This window comes from Python bivittatus, unplaced genomic scaffold (assembly GCF_059951505.1).
Source record: "Python bivittatus isolate LINGU-HERP-01145 unplaced genomic scaffold, Pbiv_v1 ctg000560_np1212, whole genome shotgun sequence".
Classification (NCBI taxonomy): domain Eukaryota; kingdom Metazoa; phylum Chordata; class Lepidosauria; order Squamata; family Pythonidae; genus Python; species Python bivittatus.
In genome coordinates, this window is record NW_028277083.1 from 5058518 (window position 1) to 5071668 (window position 13151).

A 13151-nucleotide genomic window follows, 5' to 3' on the forward strand; every position below is an offset into this window, starting at 1 on the left:
GAGAAGACAGCTAAAATACTTACTTGCACAAAACCGGAAAGCAACATCTTCAACAAGAGAGCCAGGAATGTTAGAAACAATTGTAATACCTGGTTTTTGCTATGGTTCCCATGGGCCTAAACATAGCTGAGAGACATGGTTACTTAGCAAGCAACATGGCATCAACAAATCTAATTTGGACTTGGCTGCTCGACAGCTGCTCTCACCCTCTTGGAAGCCCACATATGAAATATTACACTATGAAGGAATGATTTTTAATTGGCATAATCACAAACTGTATAGTGAACTATGTCCTACAGGAACAGGAACTAAGCACCTAGCTATTAATTGCATACAAGCTGCTTAACCATTAAAATTGTTTTCTTACCATAAAAAATTGGTAAATTTCCAAGATATTTCAGTATATATATTTCAATCTGGCAGGATATATATTTCAATCTGGCCCTGCTACAATTACAAAAACAGTGAACGGTGGTGTTACTGGTAATCCCCATCAGTTGATGCTTTCATCTTTCATGGTAAATACTGTCTTCCACTGGAGCAGTAGTTGGAGTTATGGAAGGGGGATGCTTCATGGGGGAAGTTATGGAAGAAATGGGGACTACGTGGACAAGCAGCATGTTGGGGAGGAGACTGACTCCCCTGCTTGGGATAGGCAAGGAGAGCACATCCTCAGCTATAAAAATTATGATGTTAAGATGACAGAATCATTGAGAATATAAATATGCTGTCAGGAAAGTCTATGTTTCTGAACATGGTGACGTAAATATGAAGAACCTGAAGTTTAGGTTATCTTCTCCAAACTGGTATCAACTACATGTGTTGGACTACAATTTCTTTCATCTCCAGCTGCTGTGGCCTTCCCCTGCAAGACTAAATTCATCTTGGCCACAAAGAAGTGACTGGTCCAGATCATAACCATGTCACGTGGAAAACAAAGAACCCCTCAAAATTTGTACTTCCTCAGCAAAAGTATGCATGTTTAAAACCAGAATTGGAAAAGGGGGCCATGAGAAATTGTGAAGTTAAGAAAAAATCCCAAGTGAGGCATCTGTGAACATACCCAGAAAAAGAAAGAAAAAAAAAAGGTCCCAATAAAGCTGTTGGTGCAAGAATAAAAACTTTATTTAACAATTATTTAATATTATTCAACAGCTCTTGGCTGAACGTTTTGGAAAAAGGCTGATGTTTCTGGAACACAGCGGCAGAAAGGAGTTCATTCCCCCTCTGCTGCAGATTTTTTTTTAATCTTCTCATGAAGTTTAAAAGCAGACCAGGAGATTTCATGAGAGCTGGAGCCCTAGGCTCTAGTTCCAACTGACGTTCAAAAGCAACTCAAGGGCACCAGCTCTCAAATTCAAGCAATTCATTTTCCCAAATCTTCCTCAAGGGACCATTGCCTCAAGGACCAAAATCTGTTAGACCTCACTTTGTGTGGCCAACAACCTCCATTTCTCTTCTGTATAACTATAATATGTAAGTAATGCGATATCTCAACATGGTGTCAGATTTTGAGGATACCTAAGAAGAATGGAGTTGGAGGATAAATCTAAGCCTCTGTGCAGCTTTTTAAATAAAAGTATTGCTGTGCTGAAAGACCGACATCAGAAAGCTTTCCCAAAGAAATGAGGTAACACAACTTGGGTCCCACACTTCTTAAGAGCAGAGTGAGAAAAAGTAAATATAGGAGGAGCCTCTTGCTCAGACTGGCCAACTTTATCTTCAACTCAAAGATGGGCTGACCCTTTTCTGCCTGCTCTTCTACTCTGTAGAGTCATGTGAACTAGCAAACATCTAAAGGAAAAAAACCCTAGCCCTATTCTCCCAGTATTCTATCACAAACAGCACCAGCTTTTTAATCACTCTTAATATCATGAACACTGAACATGATACGAGAAGAGCATATGAAACAAAGCTGCTGTAAGCATTACATCAAGCAGGATGTAATCACATCAATAACAGTACATGTGCAAAGACTTTTTCACTCTTGTGAAGGTATAAGCCTTTTTCACTCATTCTGAGTTACTGAAAGGGAGAATAAATCCAAGACGCACCTGCCTCTTTAGTAAAGGACTTTTTCTAATTCATGCAAAAACTCCACTACTCCCCTCTGTGATCAACAATATTATTGCTATTATAGAAATCAATAGCTCTAATAAATAATGGTTTCAAGCTTTCATGTTATGCTTTTATATACTTTTAAAAAAGACAGGAATATATATGCCAGGGTAAAGCCATGGTTTCTATGGCTTGTTGAAGATGCCATAGAAGTTAGATTCACACATAACATGAAAATGCTAAATGATGCTTTACAAACCATAATGGTTGTGCACATGTTGTAGTAGGCCAAGCAAGCCAGAGTTTAAAAAAGGGGGGAACTTAACATGGTCTTTCTACTCCCAATTTCGCTCTATAGGTCTGGGTTATTGGGAAAAAAGTGGTCAAAAGTGCAAGTGGAATATGTGAATGCCCTCTTTAAAATATAAAAAGGTAGTACAAAGCTATCAACAAAACTTGTGTGCTACGTTTCAGAGCTGTTATAATTCTAATCAGTTCAGAACCATGGACATCCTTTTTCTTCTGAGTTTCATTGCAGAGGCTGTGATAAAACACATGAAGCTATACATTTATCTGCCTAGCCACAGTCCTGAACTAAAAAACAAATTCTATTTTACTTACACTTCATAGGTAATGTCTGTTTCATGGGAACCCTTGATACATCAGGGGTTCCCAGAAAACTGATAATATCTTAAAACAATTATCATTGTGACATTTCACAAAAACATGTTTGCTGCTGCTGCAACAATACAGAAGGGAAGAATAAGCAATGAAACTCGATTCCAAGTAAAAGAAGTATTACTTCTGTGCTGATCAAAATTTGGAATACCTACAGCACTGGTTTTAAAATGTACATGTTCTCAAAAGAATTTGGCTATTTTCAAAGTGCGATATAACAAAATATGTGTTCCAAGGCAGTCCTCAAGTTCAACCCAATTATAAACTCTTTTTTTATTACGTCACATTAAAACAGAGTTAATCCAAGCAATAACAAGCAGCCTACAGCTATTGAACCTGGCAGCTATTTTAAGGGTGTATTTGACAACCTAGTTAATTTCTGAATTTTACCTTTTTTTATTTATTCATTCAACACATTTATTTAGCCTGAATAGCTCACATCCCCAAGATTACTCAATTTCTCTTACAACACAAGGAATATCTAACATTCTGCAGTCTTTTTCACACATCCCTCCCAACGTTATTAATTTAAACCAGGCTGAACAACAAGAGCTTAAAGCAAAGTAGAAAAATCAGCTGGAAGAACGAACACAACCATCAGATGTAAAAATCACGTCTGCATGGAGTCAGTTCTAGCACGCCCCCCTTCATGCAAGCTTGATCTGTATTATTCCCTGGGGTGACTATCCGATGACAGAACAACTTCCAACATAGACAACGCTTAAAAAAAATTATTCCAAACTCCGAGGTGCAATTATGTCCTTAACGCCAGCAAGGGAAGCTGGGGCTTATAGAAACTGGGAATATCTAATAACGCGTTAGGTAAATCACTGGTTTCACTTTCTGAGACAGGAAGCCCGCAAGCCAGGGACGGGCACGCTCGGGGCGAAGCGTTCCATGCCCGCCTGCATCCAGCAGGTCCCCGGTAGGTGAGAAGGCGGCACCTGCTCGCCGGGCCTCGCTAGCCCGCCCAAGCAAGCGAACGCCCCGCTTTGCCAGCGCTGAAACCCGACTGCTCAGCGCGAGATCGGTCCTGCCCAGCCGAGCAGAAAGCTGCACCGGGGCACGCTTCTCAAACCTGAAACTTTTCCAAATCCAGCATCGCCCGCCCTTGCAGGCGCAGCCGGGGATTCCTCCGTTCGGCGCCGGCTTCCCGGGCAGAAGGCGCCCAAGCCCGACGCCGGGGGAGAAGTTCGAGAGTTGACAGCGCGCGCCGACGATTCCGCCCTGCAGAATCCCAAAATGGCTTCCCAGCTTCAACAAAGCCTGAAGGATCGAGCCTAATTTAATCCAGCCTCCTCAAGCTCGCCCTGTCTGTCACAGCCAAGCTGTGAAACTATTGGACAAAGGGAGATTAGCCGGCCCACGGCATGTAACTCCTTCGCTTCCATAGAGCACGCAAAGCCGAGACATCTTTTGCCAGGTTGCCCTTGGGCTTTAATTCACAGATTTTAGAGGAAGAGGAGGAGGAAGAAGGAGGAAAAAAAGGAGAAGGAGAAGAGGAGGAAGAAGAGGAAGACGAAGAGGAAGGAGGAGAGGAGGAGGAGGAAGAGGAGGAGGAGGAGGAGATAACAGCTTCCATCCTGCGACCATACCTTTAACACCATCAAACAACATCTGCCCATCCCAGGTCCTTGGGAAGGACTTGATAGGTGGATACAAATGCCAAATCCAGTCTACACATCTGGCTGACTGTGCAACCACCCATAATAATAATAATGGATTAAACTTGTATGCTGCCTGACTCTCAACCACTCTGGGCGGCTCACAACAATCAAACAGATACATTATAATAAAATCAATAAAACATAAGAAAGATAAAAGGTAAAGAATATTGTACTGGGAAGCCTAATCACCCCTTCTTGCATTTGTTATCGATTTAGGCCAGTGTTTCTCAACCTTGGGAACTTTAAGATGTGTGGACTTCAACTCCCAGAATTCCCCAGCCAGCCATGCTGGGGAATTCTGGGAGTTGAAGTCCACACATCTTAAAGCTGCCAAGGTTGAGAAACACTGATTTAGGCCATCTGCAAAATTCCCTGTTCACCCATGGAATAGGGGGCAGGAAAAGGGATTACATCAGAATTATTCTTGCTTTTTATAAAACAAATGAACACTTTGGAGTCCTATGAAGTACAATTCCATTAAACCTTATAGAACCATATCAAAAGAAAGATCCCATTGCTAAAATACAGAACAATGCTTATGTGAGGAAAGTGCTTATCTAAGTAAATTCTCCAGACATTTTAATCCATGCAAAACACCATTTTAATGTGGGGAACGCTTCCCTGACATGTACTTTGGAACAATGTATTTTTCTAACCCTTGTTCCTAGTTCAATAAGCAAGAGCTGGTTTGGATAAAATGTTACAGTTAAATATTAGTATTTAAAGATTAAAATGGCCCACCTGCTTCATATTCTGAAGCTCCAGAAATCTGAAAACGTGGTGGGTCATGCCAAGCTGCCCTGTGGTTTGTACAGACTGGTCTACCTTGCTGGGGCAACGGAAAACAGCTTTTTGGTGCCCGCCTCTTCCTCCTCACTTCTGCCACCTGTTGCTCACCTGGTGATGTTTCTCACCTCATTGCAGATCCCAAGAAACTCCTTGCTGGCTGGGGAATTCTGGGAGTTGAAGTCCACCCGTCTTAAAGTTGCCAAGGTTGAGGAACCCTGTCTTAAAGGATTCTGAAAACCTTAACAAAATGAGCTTTCCCCTAAATGCTGCCCCCAAGGTTGTGCACAAAGCTGAACGCGGGACCTCAAATCGTGCCACCACCCTTATTACCAACTGGGCACAGATGCCATCTTGCCACAGATGCAGGGATCCAGGAAGCGCCAGCATTCTTTTAAATAGTGGGATGGATTTTATGCATCAAAAGGACTTGGAAAGGCAGAGAACTGAAACCGCACAACCAAAATGCCAGTCAAGAGTGGCCTACTTGCACTCCCCTGGCGTACAATGTAAGCCAAGCATCTTTTAGGACAGGGTTTCTCAACCTTAGCAACTCTAAGATGTGTGTGGACTTCAACTCCCAGAATTCCCTAGCCAGAATTGTGGGAGTTGAAGTCCACACACATCTTAGAGTTGCTAAGGTTGAGAAACACTGGTTTAGGAAGTGGTTTGATTGTCCCCTGACAACAGTGTCTTTCTTCAGGTTCAACCTTACCTCATCCTTTCTGACTGCAAGGATTTTAAGTATTCTAATTTCAGGTAATCCATGTAGGTAACCTGGTTTCATACCAAGTCATATGTGGAACACACATATCCAAGGATTCTTCTGAGGAACATGCCCATGTCACGTAAGGGCTAGTCAAGCTTGAGGTTATTGTGCAATGACAGAACCCACAGTACACCATAAAACACCTTTTTACAACACTTGCTATAGTGGTGCAGTTCAGAAGATCAGAGGAACAAGTCAAATGTTCCTCAGAGGCTCGCCTGTTGTGTTTGATCTTCTCACAGAGAAATCTCCAGAAAGTGGCTGGAAAATCCCTGACTGAGAGGCTCACAGTCTCAATTGCGCTGACAAATTGAACCTCCGTACCAAATCAGGGCCAGACTCCCAAGAGAGCTGATGCTTTGCGGGTTGGAGACCCCTGTGTGGAGCCCACCACTGGTAATGCTGTTTCTAGCAATGTTTATAAGCTTCAAAAGGCCACAATAAAAGAATTAGAGGAACGATGCTTAAAAAGAATTAAAAAAAGAAAAAAGAAAAGAAAAACAGGCACAGGAGGTCTTTCTTTTCTTTTCTCTATTTAGCGTTGCTTGGGGTGTTGCTTTCAAAAGTCAGTCTGTTCTTTCCTCACTAAATTCATATTAAGTCAACCACAAAAATTCTCCCCACCCAAAATGCCTCTTTCCATTGTTTTAAAAACATCCACCCAGCTGCTTTGAATGCAGCTTATCACCTGGGCTAGCTGTATATTTGTATATGAGTGCTTCAGCAACTGACATAAATATCAGATTCCATCAATATGCAGCCACGTCTTAAACAGAACCCCCTCCCCTCCACAATATGGGTAGAAGATCATTCTTACCCTGCAACTGAGGCTAACAGTCAAGCCTACAGAAATGTCAGCACCTACATTTATTTTCCTAAAGCCCGAGTTCTTGAAAGGTTGTTTGGCAAATAAAACTTTTTTGACTATGCCAGTAACATTTGTGCAAAGCTGACTTCAAGAGACAGTTCTCACAACCAAGCTGGGAAGCAGGGAATGCAAATTATTGAGTACACATAGTTGTACTCTGTAATATTGTGGATAAGTTTACTCTTTCCTCATGAAACATTTCTATCCTATTCTTCAAGGTTAAACTCAAGTTACAAAAATAAATCATATTTTATTATTTATTAAATTTATAAGCCGCCCAATTCCCAGCCAGTCTGGGCAGCTGTACGGTAGCCACATGGCACTACCAAAGTAAATAGGAGAAATAACCCAGTACAGAAGCACAAGATGGGAATGGCAAGGACAAGAAACTAGCAAGACGATTCATTCATGCAAAAGCACTTTATAGCAAGCCAGGTCTTAATAGGAATCTGCACTGCATTGGACCTAGGTAGGTCTTTTAAGAAAGGCATTCCGCACATCTGGCCTCACGTGCAAAAAGTTTTTCAAACCACAGTGGTCTTGTTTCCTCATTCACAAATTGGTTCTGCATTAAGAAAACTAACTAGGCATACCGTCTATTCAGAAGCTTACCACAAATATTACTGAAATCTGTGGTGGGTATGCAATGAGACGGTAGATGGTAAGAAAAAGAATTATTTTGTTGTCATGCCTAGTGCTTCTGCCTGAAGCGCTGTCTGGAAGATGATTGGTCACTTGTGGAGACAGGCGGCTATATCAGTTGATGAAATAAATAGGTAAATTAGAGATGTATCTTGGTTTGGGACACCACCAATGAAGCTGGACTCTATCTGGAAGGCAGCAGCAAATTGTTAACACAACTGCAGAAGTAGCAGCTCAACTGTGTTTATCTCAGTTGTTACCACTGAACAGCTGTTGACTGGGTGATATGGTACCCAGGGGCAAAATTCCAAGGAGTTTCAACAAGGAAGTGACTTGTAAGCCCTGTGTCTTTGGGAAGACACAGTTGGTTACAGCTTCCCCACTATGTGAAATATCACAAATATACACTGCACAATATGCATGTGTGTGGTCATTGCAGTTAATCTCCATAGAAGTTCGTCTGGTTATTTCATTAATTTATCTGGCTGCCTGTCCTGCAGATGCAACTCTGGATTGCTAACAACATTTAGAAACAATGCAAAAAATTATCAATGAAAGGGTAAAAGCCTACCATGGTCACTGAGAACAAGCCCAATAAACACAGTAACCATAAGATCTCATGGGCCACCTAACTCCTGGATCCTCGTGCCCTGGAGCACATCCAGATCTTCAGCTCTTTGGGAGAGGCTGGCAGGGTTCGGGCCTGTCTAATCTTGAGGAAATGGTGTTCCAGTGGGACAGAAAAGGCCCACTAACTTTCTGGGTCCCATTATATGGCATTCTTTAATTGAGGGTACCCGGAGCATGCCCCTCCTCTTGGACCTGGTGGGACACATAGAAACCACTAGGACAGCAACATGTGCAACTGCTTTCAAGACCAAGAACTGTCTAACTCAGTGTTTCTCAACCTTGGCAACCTGAAGATGTGTGACTTCAACTCCCAGAATTCCCCAGCCAGCCATGCTGGGGAATTCTGGGAGTTGAAGTCCACACATCTTCAGGTTGCCAAGGTTGAGAAACACTGGTCTAACTTCTAGCATGATTCTTATACCCTAGCAAAAAAGAAAATAAAACCTTATGAGGGGCATACTCTAAGAACACATCATCCCCCCAAATCCCATAGATTTATTCCACCATTGCCAAGAGCATTATAATTCCAGGTCTAACAGCAGTGCATGCTATTCATGCTGCAGAAATCGCCACGTGTCTCCTGGCACATATGCCCCATCTTGGCGTATTGCCTTTTATTCACAGAATTATGCCAGCAGCGACCAGCAAGATGCCAAGCCAGGGTAGCTGGACCAGCGCTATCAGAAGGCCTTGTTTCATTTGAAAATCCCTTAGCCCAGATACACATAATGCTGTTTTGTTGACCAGCTGTCTGCCCCCAGCCTGCTCTGGAGCAAAGACTCATAACTAGTGGAGACACAGATAAGCGTTTGTGGCTTTTTACTGGAGTGGGCATTTTTCTGCCAAGGAAACAGGAGGCACCAGCTGTTGCTATTCAGATCAAAACATCATTACAATTGTGTGAGCCTGGATCATCTTTGCAGGACTAACAGTCCCACATTCCCATGTGAGGGGGAGCGTAGGGATAAAACACCTCTCCTGGTTTTCAAGTTTCTGCTCCTTCATTACATCGCAAGGAAAAATGAATACAGATAGCACGGCCAGTTGGCTACAAGGTGTTATCCAACTGTTTTTCCTAGAAAATATCATCATCTTTTACTGACTTGTTCAAATCACTCTTATTTCTTGCTTTTTATATCATGTTCTTTTATTAAAACAAAGATACTCATCAACAAAAATAAAGGGAGGGAGCTCAACTTTCATATTTATTTGTCAGAGGTTACTCCACTGCAAGATTTTGGGGTGAACAGGAAACCAATTATTCTACCCATCACTGGCTACTGTATGCTTGTTTGAATAATCACATCTGATACCACTTTTGGAAAAGGTACACCTTTTCTGCCTTTGTGGCTGTGTTTCTATAACAGTTTTTATTAGATTTATAAAACCAAGCAGGTGAATTCTGAACAATAGGCTAAGTTTGGGGGGGGGGTTAGTGTATTGGGTACAACTAGATTGTTTAATCAGTTTCTAATCCAACGTATTCTGCCAACTTAGCTTGTGGGTTAATAATAATCAGTTTAAGTCCACTGGTTAAGTGTAGCCTGTGACTTTAAAAAACAACCACGAATTGCAGGAATACACAGTTTGTTTAGGATATCCATAGTTTGAGAATAGTTTATGAAATTAAAAAGAACAGAGGTAAATGTAGGCACGCACCTTGTTCCAAATCACACTACTGCTCAATTTAGCTTACCTAGTTAGTTTCCCAAGGTCACAAAGAAAAAATGGCTTCTCCCAAACTAAGATAGTTTGCCTTTTCATCAGTAATGCTCCCACTCCCACTCACCTCTCTGTATGAAGGACCAAGTTTAAATATGATTGATTTTCTTAACAGTAAGTTTTCAGAAAATTCATTTTAAGGATCTGAAATTTCTCAGACATCACAGGCAAAATCACACCCATGCACTCCAACAAATCTATGTATATATCTGTATGTTTATTTACTGTTTCTTGAATCTATATGTTTTCTTCTCATGAAGCAAATTGGAAAGCCATGGAAAACAAAGACAGTCCCATCAACACCTCCTTCCCAAGAGCTTTTGGAGGTCCCACAAAGTTAAGGAAGAGAAACACAACTTGAAGAATTAATAGCTCCACCAGAAAAGTTAAGGAATACTTTTTCAGTAGCTCAAGACACAAAGCTAAATAATGGGCCAACAGGAAAAACCAGAACCACCATTGTTAAAAACAAATTTTAAACAGAAAAACAAAATTTAAAATAATCAGAAAAACAAAAGGTAAAGCTGAAACATTAAAAATATGCTTCAAGGGAAAAAATGGGGTTAAAGAAAAAAGTAATTATGTTAATATACTGTATCTATGGATGCATTAAATTTGTTAATACAGTTGTCAGCCCAAAGAACTTACCATGTATAATGTTACAGAAGAAGAAAACAGAAGAGAAATGGAGGCAGGAGTGAACAGGATTAAAATAAGTGAGCATTTGGCTTACACATGTGTAGGACTAATTTCAGTGTTGCTTAAAGTTAGAACTCCCGCAAACCTCCTTGCAATAATCCACAGGTTAAAAATAAGTTAAACAGAGGTGAAATGTATCAGGGAAGGAATCATAAAACAAGAGTTATCATAAGATGTCTAACATAAGAAAAAGTATGAGTGCACTTCTCTAAAAAGAGCAAAAGGGAGAAGTGGGGTTTAGGAGGTAGCAAACAGATTAAACTGTTTATTAGGAAAGAAATTGAATTATTGCTGCTTCTGCAGTAAATTACCTTGAAACCGTCTGTATTTGGCAGTGTGTAGTTGCTTAAATAGATAATCTGATAGCAAATTCTGGGCCAAGATGGAAGTGGGATTATGTTGTAAATTGCCTTGAGACCTCTGGTAATAAGTTACCTATAATGCTTAATTGCTTAATTAGTTGAGCTTAATGATAAGAAAAAAAAGAGACTGCAAATAAAGGGGGCTGGAGGGGCTGCATGCTGCCAGCCCTCCCCAATGTAACGCTTAATACAGAATACTGGTTCAGCTGTTTGTCTCAGCCATGCTTTATGCTTATATCAATAATATGCAAATATAATCCATAAAATGTATATTTATTACATAATACAATCTACCCATATTATGTGTTGAAATCTATCCCTAGGTATTATTTCTCTCTCGAAAGCTGTTCAGATATTGTGGGAGTATACACCCCCCTAGATATCTATACACATAAAATATAAATAATGTGTATGCTAAAAATATAGATGTGTCTTTCAATATGAAGTGTGTTTGTGTGTGCCTTTGAGTGACACTTTTCTTGGCAACATTTGTCAGAAGAAGTTTGCCACTACCCTCTTCCTAGGGCTGAGAGGGAGCAGATGGCCCAACATCACCCACTTGGCTTTTGTGGCTAAGGCAGGACTAAAACTCAGGTCTTGCTGCTCGCAGACCATCGCCTTTAACCACTACACCCAACTGGATCTCCATACCAAGAATCTACTAGGCACTTCTGAAGGCAAGCTCCTAGGGGACCCTGTTGTTTATGTACCTTGCGGAAATTTATGGAATTTCCTGGATGCGTTGAGTGTATGGGAAATATGCTAAGTCACCCCGCTGGTTTCATGCCTATGGCAGGACTAGAACTCAGGCCTCCCAGTCTCTCATATGAGGTGTACATATACATTTTCTAAAGTACAAATAATATACCTGAAATAAATAAATACACACACACACACATATATATACATATCTACATAGGTGTAAATCTATCTACACACACAGGTGTACTGTATATATATATATATATATATATATATATGTGTGTGTGTGTGTATACGTATATGTATATATATCAGGTATATTATTTATACCACTATATACCTAATACACACAACATAAAAACCTATGTATGTATTTATTTATACACCAGGTATACTATGTGTTGCTCTATATACCTGAGGTATAGATAAATATCTGCAGGCGGGTATGCAGATGTTTATTTATGTGCCAGGCGTATTATTCATACCTCTTTAGCAAAGGTAGATGTGTGTGTACATTATATCCCTTCCCACCGTTTTTCCCGCACGGCGGCCCCTCAGGAGGGACCGGCCCGAAGCGCCCCAGCCGGCTCGCCTGCCTCAGGCGCGGCTGGAACGCGCCGCCTCCGGCTGTCCAGCCCGGCGCCTTCGCCGCGAGGCCCGGCTGGCTCTCGCTACCTGCATCCAGGCGTGCGTGCGTGCGTCTTTCGCCTAGCATTATTTATACCCCTCCGGGTAATGGGGTGGATATAAAACGTCCGCGCATGCGCGCCCCTCTCGCTCACCTGCAGGTACGATTTACACCGGGGTTCCTCAACCTCAGCGACTTTAAGGCGGGTGGACTTCAACTCCCAGAATTCCCCAGCCAGCGTTGCTGGCTGGGGAATTCTGGGAGTTGAAGTCCACCCGCCTTAAGGCCGCTGAGGTTGAGGAACCCTGATTTACACTCTGCCCAGGAGGGATCTTCTCCCTTTCCACTCGATCACCAGCTGGGATGGGGATCCGCATCTGCGGGGCTAAGCCTACTTTATACGCCCCCAGCCCCCCCAACTGGCCCACATCACCCACTGCCGCCTCCCGCAGCTCCTCCGCCTTTTCACGGTGGGGAACCGGTGCCCCCCCACCCCCCGCCTCAACCCTCCTCCGCGTCCCTCTCGAGGGCAGCGACGGCGAGGAGAAGCGGCGGGCGAGACGGCCGGCGCCCGCGCCCGCCCCTCCCCGCGTTACCTGACGGACCGCGCCGTGCGCGTCCCCGCGCTCTCCTGATGGGGCTCGTCGCCGGCTGCGCGCACGCTCCGTCGCTCGCTGCCCGGCGCGGCCGTTGGGTTTTGAAAGCGGCTCGAGCTCCGCGGCGGCGAGGGAGCCACGCCCACCCGCCTGGGCCACGCCCCTCTCCGGCCCCGCTCCTTGGCGAGAAGCTGGACGGGCCGCCGGGGGGGGGGTTTCGCGCTCGGGATGATGGGTATGGTAGTCCGCGGGGAGGCGGGCTCCTCTCTCTGCGACTCGAGTCTGCCGAAGCCCGACCCGGGATTGGTGCCACAAGCCAGAAGTAACCTGGTGGATCATTCAAC

At 43.0% G+C, this 13151-nt stretch overlaps 1 protein-coding gene across 10 annotated transcripts in view; it reads right to left on the reverse strand.

The window, feature by feature from the left end:
- The window catches only part of SUN1 (Sad1 and UNC84 domain containing 1), a 39231-nt gene extending 26278 nt beyond the window's left edge, over window positions 1-12953 (reverse strand). For 8 of the 10 annotated variants that reach the window (XM_088148040.1, XM_088148038.1, XM_007440132.4 and 5 more), the window contains exon 1: window positions 3815-3972. The gene's annotated coding sequence lies outside the window, so the exon portion shown is untranslated. Of the gene's footprint in view, window positions 1-3814; window positions 3973-12807 lie in introns of those variants that run through there. The other 2 variants (XM_088148041.1, XM_088148039.1) reach the window with 2 other exon arrangements.
- Between the last annotated feature and the right edge of the window lie 198 nt (window positions 12954-13151).